At 35.7% G+C, this 14780-nt stretch overlaps 1 long non-coding RNA gene across 2 annotated transcripts in view; it reads right to left on the reverse strand.

Annotated features, from left to right (window-relative positions):
• Positions 1-225: 225 nt before the first annotated feature.
• LOC131504332 (uncharacterized) overlaps positions 226-14780 on the reverse strand; it is a 42107-nt gene continuing 27552 nt past the window's right edge. For both annotated transcript variants that reach the window (XR_009257923.1, XR_009257922.1), the window contains exons 4-5: positions 6265-6339; positions 226-486 (exon numbers count right to left, since the gene is read on the reverse strand). This is a non-coding gene — a long non-coding RNA (uncharacterized LOC131504332). The remainder of the gene's footprint in view (positions 487-6264; positions 6340-14780) is intronic.

Consider the following 14780-nt stretch of genomic DNA (forward strand, 5'->3'; position numbering starts at 1 on the left):
TGGCTCAGTCGGTTGAGCGTCTGACTTCGGCTCAGGTCATGATCTCGTGGTCTGTGAGTTCAAGCCCCACATTGGGCTCTGTGCTGACAGCCCAGAGCCTGGAGCCTGTTTTGGATTCTGTGTCTCCCTCTCTCTCTGCCCCTCCCCTGCTCATGTTCTGTCTGTCTCAAAAATAAATAAAACATTAAAAAAAATTTAAAAAAGAAAAAACATATACGGTTTCATTAAAGGTATATTTATTTGTTAGGGACATGATAGTTGGAGAACATTTTTACGGTGAGATCGGGATGTATGCATTTCCTTCTTATTCATGTCTTTCTCCTAACTTTAATGGCTGCTGCTGTGAGTTAAACATCTTGGCTCAGAAGAGATGATCAAGGTTGATGATTCTTTCCTCTCACCTTCTTCAAAACAAATCTTTCATTTAAAAAATGCAAGTATACTTATATCTTTAAAGTTCAGGTTGACTAGGAGAATCTAATTTTGCTAAGGCAGAGAGGAGATAGAAACACGAGACAACTAAATCACATCATGTGGTTTCCTAGGTGAAAACTGTGGTTTACAATGGATTAAGCAGAATTCTGGCTCATCAGCCTGTCGTCAAAGTGATAGCTGTTGTACCTTGTGCATGTTGTTGGCTACAACTACAAAAAATTTCCTGCTATATAAAGTGACCAGTGAGGTTTTGTGTTTGTATGTTAGTTTGTTTTATCCCAGAAATGTTTAAGTGTACAAATAGTTCTTTCAGTTGTACCAGTTTGTGTCGGTAGGAACAAGACATCAACTGACTGGCCCAGACATGGAGAGAGGTGTCCTATTCCCGGTTTACTGGATAGCCCTGGGTGATCCTTATCACTTTGCTGTGGTTGCATTTCGCAGGAATAGTACTTGACTGTCTTCCCTATGAAGCCCACTTCAGAAATAAAGAATGCTTTAAATATCAATCATTTCATAGACTAGAAACACTCTGCGTTCTTCTGATGGAAAGCATCTGACGAGTTTCACATTTTAAACGTTTCTGTGAGCAAACATTACAATCAGGTTGGCGAGTGAAGCTCCACTGAGTACAATGGCTTCTTGTTTACATTCCAAAGTTCTTTTATAGTTGACTTCTGATTTTTAAAATTTATTTAAAACTAAATTCATTTAACTAATTCATGCATGGTCATTGCAAAGCTTGGACACAAAAAGAAAGAAAATGTAATTAAAAAAATTTCAAAATCCTAATACCCAGATACAACACCTGATATTTCCTCCCATTTTTCTTTAGTTTATTATACTTCTAAAAGTTGTAAAAGTAGCACATCATCTTCATATGATGAAAATAGTACTAAGGTATATTAAGAAAAAGCTTATAATCTTCTCTTCCACACATTAGTAGTTTTCTATGAATCATTTGGTGCTTTCCTCTACACTCAAACAAATACAGACAAAAGGTTTAGATTTTTTTTTTTTTATTTTATATTCAGGTCTAAGACATCTGGAGTTTTTTTTTTTAATTTTTTTCAATATATGAAATTTATTGTCAAATTGGTTTCAAGATTTTTTTTAAATAAACATTGAATTGTACTATACACGTTATTCTATAGTTGTACTTTTGATACTATGATAGTTAAATTTAAATATGTTAATATACATATCTATGTATATATCTAAATCATTCTTTTTCCGTTAGAAACTAAAATGCTTGTATGACTGTGCACAATTTTTAAAGTGGCTTAAAATAACAATTATTAGCTCACAGTTTCTGAGTGTCAGGCATCTGGGAGTAGCTTAGTTGGGTCATTCTGGCTTAGGGTTTTTCATGAGGCTGCAGTCAAGGTGTTGGCTGGGTCTGCAGTCATCTGGAGGCTTGGCTGGGTTTGGAGGATCTGTTTCCAAAGCAGCTGTCTATGGGCTGGAGACCTCAATTCCTTGCTGGCTATTGGAAGGAGGTTTCTGTTTCTTTACATGTTGACTTCTACATATGGTTTTTTGAGTATCCTCATGACCTGGCATTGGCTTTTTCTTTCTCTTGGGTTAGTAATCCAACAGAGAACAAGGTAGAAGATTCAGTGTCTTTTACCACATAACCGCAGAAGTTTCACCGCATCATTTCTGTGGCATACATAACGAGTATGTATATTGTTCCTCCTTTTAGTCAACAGAAAAAGAGGCTAAGAAATATATCTCTGTATATGCTAGTACTTTTACTTATTTAGAGTTCCGAAAGTAAGATTCCTCATTTAACAGTTCATTGGAAACTGTTCTATTACTTTTCTGGTTGGTTGTAGTGATTCCTTTATTAGCAAATAATGTAGGGGAGACCTTTTTTCACAAACTCTGACATGAACATTAAAATCTTTGCCAATAATGCATATAACCATATATAGCTATCTAGATTGTTTCTATGTGTATATGTATATAATATATATATTACTTTACATATATTATTATTATATATGTTATATTATTATTATTATATATGTTATAAATGTATATAATATACATAGGTAAAACGGGATAGTCCCCCCTCTTTTTTTAAACAAAAAATGAATTATTATATATATATATATATTGCTTTGAAACTTGCTTATAAAATTCATTTATCAGTATATTCTAAATGCATATCCCTGATAACATAAATACATTTCCATTATTAATCTTTTTTAATGTTTTATTTATTTTTGAGAGAGACACACACATACACACACACACACACACAGAACATGAGCAGGGAGGGACAGAGAGAGGGAGACACAGAATCTGAAGCAGGCTTCAAGCTCTGAGCAGTCAGCACAGAGCCCGATGCGGGGCTCAAACTTGTGAACCTCGAGATCATGACCTAAGCTGAACTTGGATGCTCAAATGACTGAGCCACCCAGGCGCCCCCACCCCCATAATTAATCTTAATGGCTGAATGGCATACTCATTTATAGATATATTATCATTTATTTAATGCATTAGTTTTTGTTATAAAGGTAAGTTCGTTCCTATTTTTCCTATAATTATAAAAAGTTCAGCATTAAATATTTTAAAATGTACAGTTCTGAGTTCTGATATTATTCTTTTCTTGCTTCATTTTATAATAGTACACTTGGGCAGGGGCTAAACTAAAGAGGTCATAAAATTATTGGGTGCCATAAACTATAATTCTCTTGAGAGTGAACAGGTAATAGTTTTTTATCAGAAGACAAGTAAGAGTTGCTTCTTGTTGATAAACAATATCCTTCTTAATTCTCGATTATTGTGGTTTCTATTCACCAGGGGAAAAAAAAAAGCTGTTCTTTCCTCTTTCTATCCACTACCAGGTGCATAACTTTCTAGAAAGGATTTCACTGAATTTGCAATTACCATATATTGTGTCTAAGGGTATCTGTTTAAAAACCAGAGTGAGACTAGTTCCTGTAGGAGAAGATTCCTCCTCTTCCTAGTACTAATGAACATTTATTTAGCCTTTATCTTGATGCCAGGTACTCTGCTGAGTACTTGTAAGCATTATCTCATTCAAGTCTCTCAATAATTTATGACAATGCACTATTGATACCTCCAGTTTTCAAATAAGGAAAGTGAATCTTAAAAAGTTGAGCATTCACCCAGAATCTCATAGCTAGTACATAAAGCAACGTGGGTATAAACCACAGGGATCTGACCCCAGGGCCTGAGTTTGTGACCTTTGCTCTGCTCTGCTTCTCAGTACTAATACTGTCAAACTTGCCAGAAGTTGAGAGTATTTGAAGACGTCTCTGGTAGGCAGTCGTTGTGGGAGGTCTTTACTAGTACAATAATTTAATACTTCTTTACCTTCTTACACACCACCTTTGTCAATGTGAATGTTTTGCTTCTGATATGCCTCTTTTGCCTTGTCAGTAACCGTAATTTCAAGGGTAGATTTTGTGTTCAGGAAAGATTATTCAAAGGTTGAGTTTAGTTAAAAATATATTTGAATTATTAGTTGTAAAAATTTGAAAACTTAGCTCTTCCATAATCTTGTAATTGTAAGTCTAGCAAATTTAGCAATCACTTTTATGAAGCCTTTGATTAATGTTTAGACCCATGTACAAACTAAGTTAATTAATCTTCAAACATTTTAAACTAAATTTATAAATTAAATATATGTGACTTCTTATTTAGATACTTCAAATGTGTGATTAAAAACAAACTTTCCAGAATACTTAAAATACCTCTAATGGCTCTAATAAATTAAACCTAGAAATATTGTGAACCTCAAGTTCTCTTAAATGTTTTAGTACTTACTTTATATACTTACTGTAATTACTGTATAAACTAAATTAAATTTCTACTTAAATTCACAGGCCTAAATCAATTGCTTAATTACACATTTTAAGTTGAATCACAAATTTTACCTGTTCTCTAATAAACTAAAATATCTTAAACATTATAAATACTCAAAAGTTAATCATGTTTCCTTAACACATAAATATTAACACTATGTCTTTGATTCTCTTAAATATCTCTGTAATTAATTCTAAACTTCCAAGTTAAAAAAATGCTTATCTACCAAGGAAACAATTTTATCATCCAAAGCAATTATGGGGGATAATTTCTTAGTCAAAATTGAGTATTAACAGATACGGGCTAACATATTGAATGAATCATTTCTAGTGATCTAATGGGTTATGCAGAGCTCTATTCAAAGTCGTTATGTCATGGGCATCAAAACTTAGAAACAAGTTTTTTAAAGTATATCCCTGACCTTCATCTACTCAAGGACATCTGTTAACCCACCTAAGTTGCTAAACAGCAGAACAAGTGAGAAAGTTCAGGTGACCCCTGTAAATCTATCACTACAAGAAGACAGAGGGCTTAGATCATGTTATTTTTTTCATTTTTATGTAGAGAATATCTGTGAGGCAAAGGGTAAGATTATATATTATCATAGTAATCATAAGTAGTAAGGAGTCAAAGTGGAATTTCTTAATTTTTGTGGAAAATTCGCATATATATGGAGATACATAGATAGAATTTGTGGAATAGGGTTCATCAGATTAAAAACATAATTTTTTTTTGTGGGGGTGGTAACCCAGAGCCATGCCCTAACTACATGCTTGCCTCATGTTGTACTTTCTCATGTTTATGGTAAAAATGCAGACATTTTGGTGTATGAACCTGGGTGTATTTCTAAGGTATTATCAATATACTATCGTATTTGATGATTCTTCAGTACTATTTGGGTGTATTTTCATTGTAGAACTATTTTCTTCTTACTAGAGACCACAAATTCTAAGACTTATCTGGCTACCAACATTTTGCCACATTTTCAATGGTTTTGGAATCATTTCAGCCTAATTACTGATTTGTCTTGAGCTATGATTCATTGTAAAGCACTTAAAACCAATAGACAGCTAAAATCTGCCATTTAGTACAGAGAGGTGTCCTGGAGCTTCCTAGGAGTTAAGAACTCTTATGTGAATTTATATAGATAAACTAAATGAGGCTGTTTATGAGAAATTTGTTCTCAAAATTAGTAAAGGTTTTAGGCAGGAACTTGGCTACTGATGGCAAATGCACAAGTAGATGTAAATGTAATTCAACCATTAAAATCTAAACCCATAGAAGCGAGGAAATTCACAGTTAAAGGAGGAAATGGGATGTGCAGAGGTTTCTCCAGCCGTGAGGCACAATGGGGTGTATTGAGGAATTGGAGGCATCCTGTAGTGTGAGACATTGAAGGCATCTCTCATGTTTCATCCCTAACTTGCAGATTATGGAGCATTTATGGATTTGACTCTTCCTTGTGAAGTGCCATCTTTTGGGAGATGGTTAGAAAGAAAAGATGCTTTATGAGTGTTTCCTTTGTTATTACCTGGAGGCTGGGGATGGAGGGATGAGGGTGGATTCATATTGCATGAGAAAATTTTGGGTTAGTAGTCTGTAACATCAATGTCCTGGCCAAATATTCCTCCAGGATTTCATGCACTCATGATCTATGTGTACAGACCTCAGTTCAGGCAAAGCTACTAGACAAACAGAGACTTAGTGTAACCCAGCACTCCCTGTTCAGCTTGGATGTACAGAGTTTGATTTCTTATCAACATGAGAGCTATTTGGAACAATGGAAAATTGTTTTCCATTTCCACTTCTCTAAACTATGGTAATATAAAATCTCTATTTGGCTTATGTGTGACTGGGTGGTTAGTATGAATAGAAAAACTAAAATATGACCTGGTAACCCCATTTGCATTATTTTGTGGTTTCAAAAAAACTTAATTTTAAGTATACTTTTTTAAACGTGTCTTTATCTTGTCATGCTTTTAAAATTACCTGGTAAATATAATATCTCATGTGAGGAGCAGAGTCATCTTAGCAATGGGCAACCTGGAAGGAAGTCTCTGTTGCCTGAAAATAGAAGACTATTAAGTGGGCACACAGAACATGTGCATGTGTCCACAAAATGTGCACATGTACGTATACACACACACACACACACACACACACACACACACACACACAGTGGAAGCAGTAATCAGAGAATCTGGAGAGCTCTACACTCCAGAGGAAAAAAAAATTAAATATCTTTTCTGCTTTTTTCCCTTTCTAACAAAATTTCATCATACAAGTTTGAAATGTAGAATACATTTCAGTTTGATATTAATCAGGATAAGAGAACCTGAAGTACAGGAAGAAGAATGTTTGACACCATGAACAATGATCTAGGAATGTTATTGATGTCATTTGAGTAAATGCATTTTTGGTAAGCCAAGGAGCCTACGTTGGCCACCACGATGGTATAAACAACATGTGGCTATATGCATTTAAGGTCTTAAAAATGACTCCACCCCTATCATCTACAGTAAAAGAAAAATGTTTATAATAATACATATATTGACTTCTGCTTTCTAGTCAATAACAAGATTTATTGTCCCACTCTTCAGTCAATTTTAACCTCTTTGGGTCAACAAATCTTGATATTGATCTCAACAGAAGTCAATACCTGCTTATTACTTACCTCCACATTTAGACGCCTACCAACAATTCTTATGGGCATTTCCTTGACAGGCAAAAGTGAATACTTGCTGTCTACTTTCTATACAAGATACATTTTTGTAGGCTTTGTATATATTATCACTTTTACAAGCCTAAGTTCAGATTTAGTTATAAAACTAAATGAGAAAAGAAGATAAGTTCAAATATCTGTAAGTATAAACTAGAGAACTTTAATATTCCCTTATCATTTCCTAAGTAATAAAAATCATGATCTTTATATTAATTGTTCTCCAGTCATTTCCTACATCAAAGATAATTAGACAACAATGTATTTTTCATTTACCGAAGAAAGAACACAATAGTATTTTTAAGAGTGAAAACTATTATGATGGTATTATATAAAGGTTAAAATTCTAGCCTACTTTAAATGCTTTCAAAAGCAAGAAAAACAGACTAGTCACGCATTCCAGCAAATGTCTGCCAAGTTTTAACTTCTAAACATGGAGATATTTGAGATGTGTAACTTCCACCCTAGTCAAAGATATTCGAGGTTAGATAACTAAACAGCTTTCAGGAAAGAATTTTTGTTTGTTTGTTTGCCTGGCAACTGAAAAGAAATGAAGATCAAGGAAGCAGCCTCACCTGAACTTTTTAATGAATGTGAGACAAGTCCTACCAAAGGCAATTATTAAACCATCCCCCAAAATTGTTTGTTCCTCTTCTGGATGCAGTTCTGGTTCCATAAGACCTCTAGGTGTAAAACAGCATCATCAGCTGTCTTGCTAACCTCACCTGTTGAAATATTAAAAAGGAAAAAAACACCAATATGTACAAACCCAGGGGCAGACAAAGCAAAATACACTCAAGGCTGTAAGGAATTAATTTTTCAAATTCAATAAATAAACCTCCATTGCATATGTATGCTAAAATGCTTAAAATTAAAATTCAGAAATACTTATCGTTTGTGCTGCCCTTGAGATACTTTACCTTCTCTAGATTGACTCACAACATCATGAAGTCCACATTTAAAAACTGTGTCTTGCCACAGGCAAAATGACAATAAATAATAACAAAAAAGGGAAGAAAGAAAATGACAAATGGAGCCAGGTAACACAGATCACTATAACACCACCTGAAGTTTGCTGTTGCACACTTTTTCTGTTTTCCAGATAATATAATTGTAAATCAAATGTGAAGAAACTGAAAATGGAACATTAGGACTAAAAAAGAACACTGAAATACTTAAATGTATGTTAATTCAGAATATGTGTAAGCTTTCACAATAATTTAAAGCAGTTTTCTAAAAGATGTGAAAGCATGTTCTTTCAATAGTCACTACTGGCTTGTTAATCAGTTTTTGAGCTTTGTCTAAAAGAGTTAAGTTTTTAAAACCTGCCACTAATTTTACATTGTGCTTCCTGAATAAATCCATTAGCTTTCCCTATAAGTCTTAGTTTCTATTTGCCAAAATAACTTGTTCAAAGTGAAAAATGCAGTAGAGAAAAAAAAAATAAAGCCCATTGTGTTATGATAACCAAACTTCTTTTGCAAATATAATTTAATCATGTTGTGGGTGTAGACACAACTGTAAAGTCATCTTGCAGGTCCAATTTTTAATTCTTTCCCCCCTCACCTCCCAGAGATTAAGGAAACAGAGTTGTGCGCCTTCAACTTTGCAAGGCTGGAAATGTGAAGACTGTGTGAATAGGACATCCATGAAATGGCTATATTCTATGATGTTTCTGCTAATTTGTAATGGATTTAGGAAAGATGGAGAAGAGAAAAGATTTCTCAAGCTCAGCACTACTGCCATTTTGGATGGATAATATTTTATTGCGGATGGGGGGGGGGGTTTCTCCTGTGTATTATAGGATTTTTAGCGGAACCCCTTGCCCCTGCCCCGCCAAGATGCTAGTGGTACCCCCTTCCCAGTTGTGACAACCAAAACTATCTCCAGATATTGCCATTTGTCTCATGGGGGATAGGATTGTCATACCAAAATAGACTATTACAGGTAAAACATCAAGATATATTGTAAAACCATCTGTTACTCTACTCCTGACAGACTGGCTCAAATTGATGGCCATTTTGGATTACTGTAGGCAAAAAGATAATTACTCAACCATTCCTGCCAAAGTTGTTTATTCTGCTCATGAATTGAGTCCTAGTTCCCTAATACCTCTAGGTGTCAGACAGAATCAACAACCTTTTATTAAGTGAAAACACAGAATGGAAGCCCTTAAAAGCCAAGTCTACAAGTCCAGATAGAGAGTAGAATCTTAGAATTTTAGAACTGGAAGGAAACTGGGAGAACATCTATGCAAACATCCTCTTTTTATAGATGGACAGTGAACCTAGCAAGGATATATGTCATGCCCAACATCACACCTAGCTATTTAGTGGCAGAGTTAAGAATCCAAACCATAAACTCCAATTCCAGATTCTTTCCTCTAGACCCACTGTAGACCTGTTTGTTATGGCAGATTATGAGTTACACATGGAACTCATGGAATGGGGTTTTACCAACCCCATTTGTATATGTAAATTTAAGGGGTGGTGACAGTATCATATCGGTACAGTTTATTTCACGTTTTTTAAGCATAAGACCTTATGGCTTTGATTATCATCTCAGGTGATAATTTGCCTGGACTTGCCTGATCCTGAGTTCAGTACTCAGCGTGTTCAATATGTTGCTTTCTTTTGGAAGATGTTATGACTGTAAATAATAAAATATTATTAGATATTTTCATCTAAATATTTCTTTATCTCCTAAAACTTATCCTTTTCCCAAATCCCCCTCCAGATTTATCTAACTCTATGATATTCCTGGTTTAAAAACTCACATTTCCCTTTACTTCTTTTTATTTCTTGTGTTATTTTCCAATTTCTAAATCCCGTCAATTGCTTTTCTTCCTAATATTTTGAAAAAAGTCTTTTTTTTCATGTTCATTGCCATCACACTGTGGAGTATGTATGTAGGCTAATAAGCCATGCCAAATTTATTGTGCCATATTTAGTCTTTTTTTATATCTACTACCAAATCTATCTTGCATACAACCATCTGAGGATTCTGTAGTATTTTATGTCATGAATATACCAATAAATATTAATTGAACAATTCCTGGGTCAAGGCAATATTCTAGGCATAATTGCTAGGTAGAAGCGATGAGGTGGGGCCTGGGGAGAAGGGGATTGTAGACAAAAAGTTTTAGATAGGGTCCTTACTTTTAGAGTTTATATTTCTCTTGAAATGCACATTTCAGTAAACTAAAAAGTTTAGTGCAAGATTGCACAGTACTTGCAAATAGGTGCATATAGAAACAACATTTTGCATTTCAAATTCCTAAGATGATACATTTTCTCAAAATTCCAGTTTAAAGATAAATCCTAATGATAGTTTGAAAAGACCTTAAAATCCATTTGTGATAATCTCAACACCGTTCTTTCCCACTTATGCTTGTTACAGCAACCAGTTCTGCAATGGCAGCAAACCTTGTATGGTAATAGCTGATGTTACCATCTGCTCTTTGCAAATTAGAAGGTCATTTATAGTACATGCTGAGACTGACCAGTGAATATGTGGCTGGGGCCATTTTGAGGGGACCCTTCTAGTTTTTCAGAAACTATTGGCCACATCAATATTTATTCAGAGCTATTTATTCACAAGCTGTTTTTTCACTTCTCCATCAGTGTCCTATCTCCTAGGTTTCCTTTGTTGTATTCATATTAGAGATGGAACCCAGGCCCTTAAATGTAGTAGCAGGTTTGTGACACTGGTGTCCTATCAGAATTGTCTCAGTTTGTTCTGTTTTGGATAGTGATTTAGCATTCCTGTGTAATAGGTGTCCTTTTAGTTAAAGTTATACATTCTTTCTGTGTAAAAGATGGTCGTAATTGTCACTTCTGTGTACAAGACATCTTTTTTCGTGTGTGGCCTATCTCCAGTTTTTCTAGGCACACATCCTCTCTTGGCATCCATGTTGTTTATGGGAATGACCATATTATACAATATGACTTTGGCCTTGGGTGCCACAGTTGATTGACTCAATAGTTAGAATCTTATCCAAACTGGACCACTGAAACTCTTCCCTGAAATTTTGAATTTGTGAGTTATTTATTTACTAAAGCATAGCTGACACACAGTGTCACATTAGTTTTAGGTATACAGTCTATTCATCAAGTCTGTATGTTATGCTGTGCTTACCATAAGTGTAGCTACCATCTGTCACCATACCATGCTATTACAATACTATTGATTATATTCCTTATGCTGGACCTTTTATCTCTATGACTTATCCATTCCATAACTGGAAAGCTGTACCTCCCACTCCTCTTCACCCATCTTGCCCATCTGACTCCCCTTTCCCCTATGGCCCCTATCAATTTGCACTCTCATAAATATTTAGAAGTCTGTTTCGGCTTTTTGTTTGTTTGTTCATTTGTTTTGTTTTTTAGATTCCACATATAAGTGAAATCATATGGTATTTGCCTTTCTCTGACTTATTTTACTTAGTGAAATTTTGAATTTTAGGGTGGGAGTTTTGGCAATCTCTCTTGTAATCAAAGATGTAAAATGTAAATTAACCTGGGAGCTCCTTCAGTGGCCAGTTTTATGACCTGAATTGGAACCAGCTGGTTTACACAAGGAGGAAAAGAAATGGAACGATGACTAAAAAGGTACATTGACTAGAAATAGTCTTCTATTCCCTGGTGGTTCTGGTAGTGCCTGAGCCCTGCTACATTATTGAACTTTTCGTGGCTGAGATTTTTCTTGGATTCCCTGGGATATCTCATTATGCTGCCCAGAATTCCTCCAATTTCTGTAAGCATTTCAAGTTGGCTTTTTTGGTCACTTGCAATTAAAATATGTGTCATGAATACATTCTGCCTTTGCAAATCCATGAGAGGAACATGTAGTTTTGAATGGCCCAGTCTAAGGGCCATGAATGGTTAAACAGTCACACAGCTGTGTGCAAACACACATACACCCCCATACAGATCCTAAAATGTGTGTAGTCTAGACTCTATCTTATAAAATAATAAAGGCCACAGATATAATTGTTAGGAAGAGGCAAATTAGAATTTACACTATTATTATTTGGTTCAAAACTTTTATTCTTATCCATTGTCATTAAAATGTAAACCCTTGAGTCTGGTGTTCTAGATCTGCCATAAATTGCCCATAGGATACCTGTGGAAAGGACCCTTCATCATTTCTATAAAGTTCCTCCCTGCTGCTTCTCACTAAGTTCTTTTGCCATTATTTCCTGCCTACGAGGCCCTGCCCTCTTCCTCTATGCCCAATGAAACTCCTCCTTATCCTTCATGGCCACATTTAGTTCCCTTCCCTGAGTTCTTGGGCCACAGAGGGCTCTTCATTCTCTGAAATCTTGTAGCTATTATTATTTTAATCATTTTCTTAACATTTACTATTTGTGCCATAGTTAACTATTTTAGTGGTGCTGGTTTTAATTCTTTCTGGGAGATTATAGGCAATCTCTTTGAGGGTAGAGATTGTGTCATCTTTTTTTTTTTTTTTTAATTGCATCTACTAAAAGTGAGCATTTGGTAGTGTGCTTTATTTGAATTTGCATATACAAGAGTAAAATATGGTATATTCCCTAAGGGAACCAATTATAAATTTTACTTAAAGGGGCATTAAAAAATTAAATTACAAAGCTCATATTAACAGAAGATAAAAAAGTTTAACCAGCAGCTGCTACAGATACAGGGACATTCGAGTATTAATTACAGATATAAATCTGAAAGTAAGAGAGCATGTGAGTAAATTGGGAGGTATGATGGTTAAGAAGGAGAAAATAGCCAAACCTGACTTAATGTATTTCTTTTTCCTAAATCAAGGGAAGTCTGTGAATTCTCTAACCCACTAGACTGTAAGCTCCATGAGGCCAATTATCACACCTGCTCTGTTCATCACACTAAAGCCAGTTCCCTGGTTCTCTGTCTAGTGGGATTCAACCACTAGTGGGAAGGAACCACCATTACATAACCAGAATATATTTTGTAGTGAATATTTCTGCAGAGATCACGTACACTTTCTAGCATTTCCAGAATTTATACCCAGTTTCTGCAATGGCAACTAGGGACTGATTGACATTAGTAAAGTATTAGGAATACCATTGATGAAATGCATATAGTCAGGGAAGTAAAACCTCTGTGCCATGGAATCTGAATTCACAGGAATTGCAGTTAGGAAGACTGACAGCTGCCATTGAGGATCTCTGATAAAAAGAAATGACCAAACCCAACTGGGAAGAGCATCAGACTAGACCAATGTAGATAAGCAGTGGACATAGAAGCTGATGTGAAGAGTGGCATAGAAAGGATTCAAACTAGAACCAGAGGGACATTCCCTAGCTTCTCTTAGTTAAGGGTTTCATTAGTATCTTAGTGAGGAATTTTTGGTGATTTTATCAGTCATATTTCTCTAGATTGCACTACAGAAACAGTGACCTTCGACTCCAAGTGGCTTGAGACCACAAAGCTTGATTGCATTTCAGGTGGGCTGCAAGTCCACTGAGGGCTTATTACACCTGCTCCTTACTGTGGAACACAGACCCATAGAGCACCTGCTACCTGGGATCCTGCAGAATAAGGATTGCCAAATGCAGCAAACAAAAATAGAAAACACCTAGTTAAATTTGAATTTTAGATAAACAAATGATTTTTTTTTTTTTTTTTAGTGTAAGTGTGTCTCATGCAATATCTGGTACATATACCAAAAAAGTTATTTGTTTTTCATATAGTTCAAATTGAACTGCACGTCCTTTTTTTTTTCTGGCAAAAGAGAAATGATGTGACTTTAAATTTTCTCAGAAGTGGCACTTGAAAGTGCTGCTATAAACATTGGGGTACAAGTGCCCCTATGCATCAGCACTCCTGTGTCCCTTGGGTAAATTCCTAGCAGTGCTATTTTAGGATGAGCACTGAGTGTTGTATGGAAACCAATTTGACAATAAATTTCATATTAAAAGAAAAAGTGGCACTTGACACTTCCACTTCTTTTTTTTTTATTTCTTCATTTTGAGAGAGAGAGACAGAGCACACAAGTGGGGAAGGGGCCAAGACAGAGAGAGAGAGAGAGAGAGAGAGAATCCCAAGCAGGCTAGGCACTACCAGTGCAGAACCTGATGTGGGGCTCGAACCCATGAACCATGATATCATGACCTGAACTGAAGTCAGGAGCCGAACACTTAACCGACTGAGCCACCCAGGTGCCCCTTGACACTTCCACTTTTACTCATTGGCCAAAAAAGATATGACTAAGTCTGACATTAATGGGTTGAGAGGTGTAATCCTCCCTTAGAGTAGGCCTAGGAAGGAGGGAGCAGCAGTATGATGATGGTACTACAGTATCCTCTATTTCAGTACTAAGTAAAGAATGGAAAGTTCATTTCGTAGTATGTGTGGGTTTGTAGTTTTCAGTGATCTTTTTTTCATCTTTGAAAAGGAGCTAAAACATCTTCTTCAGTTAGTGTGAAGGAGAAGTAGCTGGAACAGGAAGGCCTACCTGACATTTGCTATCTCTCATTCTCTGACCTTTAGAGGAAAGCAGTTCTTTGCGGCTCTGCTCCTAGTAAAGGGGACCACTCGAGTTTGACAATGAGGGGTCATTTATGTTATGTTGACTGTATTAGGCCCCATTATTTTAGGGCAAGGCTCCTGATGACAGTGAATGAGCAGGGAACTGAGAATGGAAATCTGAGAGGGTGAAGGATGTTGCCAGCAAGGGCTAACATACCTCTGAAGTGTTTATGTTTGCCTGGGGCCCATAGCCTCTCCCATACCTCCTTCTTGGGGATGGCTTTCTTTCTTTATACACACAGTGCAGG

This window comes from Neofelis nebulosa, chromosome 2 (assembly GCF_028018385.1).
Source record: "Neofelis nebulosa isolate mNeoNeb1 chromosome 2, mNeoNeb1.pri, whole genome shotgun sequence".
NCBI classification, from domain to species: Eukaryota; Metazoa; Chordata; class Mammalia; order Carnivora; family Felidae; genus Neofelis; species Neofelis nebulosa.